Source organism: Tenrec ecaudatus, chromosome 1 (genome assembly GCF_050624435.1).
Source record: "Tenrec ecaudatus isolate mTenEca1 chromosome 1, mTenEca1.hap1, whole genome shotgun sequence".
NCBI lineage: Eukaryota > Metazoa > Chordata > Mammalia > Afrosoricida > Tenrecidae > Tenrec > Tenrec ecaudatus.
In genome coordinates, this window is record NC_134530.1 from 256,864,551 (window position 1) to 256,870,989 (window position 6,439).

At 41.4% G+C, this 6,439-nt stretch overlaps 1 pseudogene; it reads left to right on the plus strand.

Moving 5' to 3' along the window:
- Nucleotides 1–4,437: 4,437 nt before the first annotated feature.
- LOC142437439 (nascent polypeptide-associated complex subunit alpha pseudogene) lies at nucleotides 4,438–5,082 on the plus strand (annotated as a pseudogene).
- The last annotated feature ends 1,357 nt before the right edge of the window (nucleotides 5,083–6,439 follow it).

The window sequence follows — 6,439 nt, forward strand, 5'->3', positions numbered from 1 at the left end:
GCAAACAGGCATTTATTCATGCAGTGTATAGTCTGAATCCAGATTGCCAGTGCCAAGAGAAAGCTTTGTTCTTCCTACCATCTGTGGAGGAAAGTTGGTGGGCTCAGTGACCCGTGGGTATTTCCATGTGTCTTACTGTCAACCCTCCTGGGTCCTGGAGGTTCTCGATAAGGGGTACCTGAAGCCAAAGGATAGTTTGCTCTGGGCTTCCTTTCCTAGACAGCATCAGGTTCGTTTTACCTGCTCATTACTTAATCTCTTTTACATCCCAATAGAGACTGACTACCTAATCTCATAGACTGCATCCTGGCTCATTTAGATAACTGCCCTTAATCCTGCCTCAGAGCCCTGGTACCGCAGTAGGCTGTGCACTGAACTTCAAACCACAGGGTCAGAGGGTTGAACCCACCAGTAACCCCAATGGGAAAAGATGAGGCGATCTACTTCTGTAAAGATTTAAAGTCTTAGAAATGAAAGGAGCTATGCTACTCTGCTCTGCAAGGCCTGCTATGTGTGGGAATCAACTCAAAGACAGTGAGTTTTAGGAGCCCTGACGGTGTGGGTTATGCATTGGGCTGCTAACCACCGGCTGCTCCTACTTGGTCACTCTGAGTACATAATGACTCAGAAGGAGTTCTAATCCTGCCTCATTTAACATCATAGAGTCAAGGATTTATGGTACATAAAATAATGACATCAGCTCACAAAATGGAAGATAATTACATACTACTGAAAATCAAGGTCTAGCTAAATTGACACATTTTGGGGGGACACATATCATAATATAAGACTTTGAGCATTATAAAAGATCTCAAATCTTAGAATATGGAAATAGCCATTTGGAAAATTCCTTATTTTGAGAGCAATTTCCCATTCATTACACTGAGATTCATTCATACTAGCCGCACATATTGGCATTTTCTAGCCCTTATCCCATTCCTTCATTTTCCCACACATGCCAATTGTCCCCGTACCACCGTGTTGTGTGTATAACCAGGAATAAGAGCTGCAATAATGAACCCTAGAGATTGTTACCCGCCTATAAGGTGTAGCATTCTCTACAAGAGCAAACGCAGTAAGTGTATATCTACAAATGCATTTCAAAGAACTGGTCTGTGCAGTGTGAAGGCTGACTACTAGAAGCGCCCCTGGGCTCCTGTGGTGGCCGGGGATAATGACCCTCACACATCAGAAGGTCAGAACAGGTTGCTGACTCACACCTCAAAAACAGGAGGTCAGAGAATAACAAGTAAGATTATGGATCCAGAGGAAGAGAATATTGCCAGAACATTGATGTGCATTGGACTCAGGCCACACCCCAAAGAAACTCCCCTCTCAACTACTGTCTATTAACTGCACAATGATCAATAACTGCATAATACCGCAAAACCACTGAGAATCAAGGCCTAGTCAAACGAACACATCACCTTAACCACCAGTCTACTCATTGTCAAATTGGCACCTCAACATTACTTAAATACTACATAATCTCTCAATAGAGACAACTATAAAGTCATACTTGAGCCTAATATTATAAAATTCATATTCATACAACTGAAAATACTCTATAAATATACAATTTATAGTGTCTATTTTATAACATAATGGAATCTGGTATTACAAAGATATATATGTATATCTTTTTACATATAGTGGTTATGTACACACACACACACATATATACATATATGCCTAATATATACACATACAAATACATGTGCACACACACACAGCCTGGTTGGGCAGCAAGCCAAAAGGTCAGCAGTTTGAAACCACTAGCCTCTCCACAGAGAAAAAGATGGGGCTTTCTATTTCCATAAACAGTTAGTCTTGGGGCAGCGTTATAGGGGTACTTTGAGTCAGCATCAACTCACACCACACAAACACATATATGTTGGATATGATGTCAACTTGACTGTTCAAGGAATATCAATAGTTTGACAATTGAAGCCTCGCAATCCTCCTTGTGACCAAATAACCCGAGATAAGAAGAGGAGGAATGAGGCATTAGGCTGGGAGGAACAGTCTATCAAGAACCTGCGATATGCAGCTGACACAACCTTGCCTGACCAAAGTGAGGAGCACTTCAGCACTTGCTGATGAAGGCCATGGATGGCAGCCTTCCGCATAGACTACAACTCAGTGTAAAGACGACCAGAGTCCTCAGCACTGGGTCAGTAGGTAGCAGCATGAACTACAGAGAAAAGATTTAAATCATCAATGATTCCATCTTGCTTGGATCCTCAATCAGTGGTCATGGAAGCAGCAATCAAAAGGTGCACTGCATTGAGTAAATATGTGGCACAAGACCTCTTTCAGGTGATGAAAAGCAAGTATGTGACTTTGAGGACTAGGTTGCACCATGGTGACTTTCAGTCTCACCTCATATGCAGGTGAAAGTTGGACATTGAATAAGGAAGACTGAAGAAAAATCAATGCACTCCATGGGTAGTTTTGTGTGTCCAATCTGATACATCGATACCAGCATACCACTTTTATTAATCCTTTGGATGGCTTCTATATCAAAACAGGTCTGCTGTTCAACCTAATTGCATAAAGATCACTTAGTATAGTGAACCAACCAAATAAGCGATTAAACCCCTTTCTAATCTCGAGTGGAAACATTGAATAAAGGACCTGTGGTTAGTGGCACCATATCAATAAACTTTGTACTTGAAACATATTCATTGCAACATATTCCAACACACTTAATAACCATCCTCACACATTGTCCTCAGATTTCTGATTGAATATATTAGAAAAACCAAGCAAGTTTTTAGTCTTGTAGACCTCCCCCTGGATTCACATTTTCTACTTCGCCTCTTGGAGCTCCCTGGAACTAGAAGCAAAAATGAGTAGTGGGGTGGGCCCTGAAGTTATTCAGCAAGGTCTGATATTCTCCCTGGGCAGCATCCCAAGTACCACTGCAGGTAAGATCTCAAACAAAGAGTCTTCAGGCATAGCCAGGCGAATCTTATCAGCTAAGGGTGGAAGGGATAATTGTTTGACTCGGGAGGGTGGTGTAGCAGACAATGGTGGAGTAATCTGTTCAGGTTAGAGGAAGAGGGTTGGTTTTAATCGCAGGAGTGATTCAGCAGAATTTAGGGGCTCAATGTCACCAAGCTTTCTGATTATCTGCCCATAGGCCCCCTTCTCAAGGTTTAAGATCCCATTTCTTCCTAGTGGATGCCTTCACTTTAACTGTCAGCATCATTTGAAGTTAAAGATTCAATTGGAATTGGAATTCGGGCACCCTCATGATAATACTCTGGGTCTAGTTTTTGGCATTTTCACTCTTACTCCAAGGAGTCAAGATTTCTTTCAGGCCACATTTTCACGTCTTGTATGCAGCACTTGAGTTGTGTCCCTGATGCTTTAAGCTCATTTCCACCCTATCCCCTCCCCACCCCCCATTAAAAAAAACCACAAAACTATTTATCTAGTGAAAATGGACCAACCAACAAGCTTCCTTATATTTGTCATTCTAATGAACTGTAGGAAAATACCAACAATATAATTATCCAGAGTCTTGCTTCTCCCGATGTTTTTTCTGGGGGTTGTGCTATCTTGCACATTTCTATTGCTACCTTACACCAAAAAGCAGTAGTACCCCATTTACTACTGGAAGCAGACTCCTGTCTCTAGAACTATCAGACATGAGACTAACACATCCATGATTTGTGTCTAGAACAATATTGCTACCGAATGTCTTGCGCTAGGTTTTCCAGAGAAGCAAAACCATTGAAATATGTATGTATAGATAGATAGATAGCGGGAATATATAGATACACCGAGAGAGAGAGAGTAGTTTTGTAGAAATGACCCATAAAGGCAAGCAACCAGTTCCCATCCCAAGAAGAGTGGTCAGAGAATAGAATGTGAGTCAGATGCAGGATTGAGAAAGAGTGAACTTTGCCAGAACATTGAGTGGGTGTCTACAAGAGCATGGAAAAATTCTGTTATCTTTTAATTCCAGTTTTCCACAAACTTTTTGAAGTGTATATGTTGGATAAAGGCCACAACTCCAGGGAAACTCCCCTTTCTACTGATTGGCTGCACATAGCAGATGACGAACTACAGGATGATTGTAGAATGTTTGCCAAACCACAGGGAATTCTGACCTAGCCAAGGTCACACATAAATTTAACCATCATATTATCCCAAACAAAGTGTAATGTTTCAACAAAACAGAGTTCAACAAATGCTGGTGACGGTGTGAAGAGACTGGAGCCTTCCTGCACTGCCAGGGCTATAAAATGGAGAAGCCACTGTGGAAAATGAGTAACGCCTCCTTTGAGAAGTACAAAATAGAAGTGCCACGTACCTCCATAATCTCTCTACTTGAGGGATATCCTAGTAAAATAAAAAAATGCGACAAAAAAATGAACATAGGCAGCTCTTCCTGTCGCCATCTTGGTTCCACGTGCCCTGAACAATATGCCCGGTGGTGCCACAGAAACCATCCATGCCACAGAGGAGTTGCCACAACCCCAGGCTGAGGGTGGATCTGGAACAGAATCTGACAGTGATGAATCAGTACCAGAGCTCGAGGAACTGGACTCCATGCGGGCACCCTCACAACAAAACCAGCTGGTGGGGGCAGCTGAACTCGATGAGGAACCCATCAGTAAAGCAAAGCAGAGTCAGAGTGGAAAGAAGGCATGCAAGGCTATGTCCAAACTGGGTCTTTGGCAAGTCACAGGGGTTATCAGAATCAGTATCCAGAAATCTAAGAATATCCTCTTTGTCAGCACAAAGCCAGAGGTCTACAAGAGTCCCACTTCAGATACCTACAGAAGTTTTGGGGGGAAGCCAAGATCAAGATTTACCTCTGCAAGCACAGCTAGCAGCTGCTGAGCAGTTCGAAGTTCAAGGTGAAGCAGTCGTGAACATTCAAGGAAACACACAAATTCCAACTGGACAAGAGGAGAGTGATGAGGAAGAGGTTGAGGAAGCAGGTGTGGAAGTCAAGGACATAGACTTGGTTATGTCACGAGCAAACCCATCAAGAGCAAAGGCAGGCCAGTTCTGAGGACCAACAGTAACCACATTTTAAATGCTGCTATGGAATTAACGATGTAACCATTTGAAAACAAATACCTTTTTTTTTTTGGCATTTCAAAAGAGTCACTGCAGTTTGGTTTGAACTTTGTACTGTTTCTGTCATTAATAAAGTTATGGTTTGTTGGATTTAAGAAACAGACATACGCACCCCATGTTCATCACAGTACTCTTCACAATAGATGAAGGATGAAAACAACCTCAATGTCCATCAATGGAAAAGCAAGTGAAAAACAAAACAAAAACGATGGTTCCTACACTCGCCAGAGTACTAATAGCAGTGAATCCATCATAAAAGGCCAACATTTGTATGAGACCATTATTGTTAAGTCCATAAAAGATTTTTACACTAAAAGAAATATTCTTTGATGGTTATCAGGAATGGGAGGGGAAGGGAAGGTAAAATTACTGACTGGAGGGTAGACACATATTAACTTGGGTAAAGGGAAAAGCAATATACAATGAGGCAAGAGGTCAGCAAAACATAATGGAAATAAGGGGAAGACGAAGACGCTGAAAGGAATGCAAGGGTTAAAGGCCACCGAGGTAAGTGCTGTTCTGTGCGTAATTTCACAGTAACAGTGATCTATTGGTAGGCGCTTAGAGAGATACACATGCAGGTTGCACACGTGTGGGAAACTAATTGGAAATGCACCTATAATTATACATACATATATAGTTTTGATGAGATATTTGTATATGTGTATTTTCATTTGCTACAGATGTATTCATGGGAAAAATTGCGGAAACATCTTACATATAACCAAACATCGAAGGAATAAATTGCTAGGGCAATGGCTCAGAACCATGGTCTTGGGAAATATCAAGGTCAATTTGTATAGTATAGTTGACAAAGACAATCTTCCAGCACCTAGGGTCTCTGACGCTTATTAGAATCCATCTAACATGTAGCTATTGTTCTCTTTCTATCCACAGCAAAGAAAAGTAAATTTTTTTCAAAGGCAAAGATATATGGGAACAATTCATCCAGTGGTCTCATGGGCCAGGCAAGCCTCAATCTCTAGGATCTTTAGACGCAAAGGTTCGATTAGTACCTAGCTACAACTACCAACTGCTCTAAAAGGTATCCCATTAGAAGGCTCTAGAGTGAGAGAGAAAATGTGAAACAAAACGCAGAATTATTTGTAAAAGACCTGCTTAGTAGTGGGTCTCCTGAGATTGTGTCTCTTAGTCCCTTTCAGTCTGAAACTAACCCCCACCTCATGTTAAAATAATCAACTGTTTGAGACCAAAATGGCAGCACTTAATCCTAAGGACAATGTTCAAAAGAGTTAGGAAAGGAAGAATGGAAATAGGAAACATAAGGGAGAAGTATAAGTGATTAAACAAATTACATATGAATTGTTGAACCTTCAAC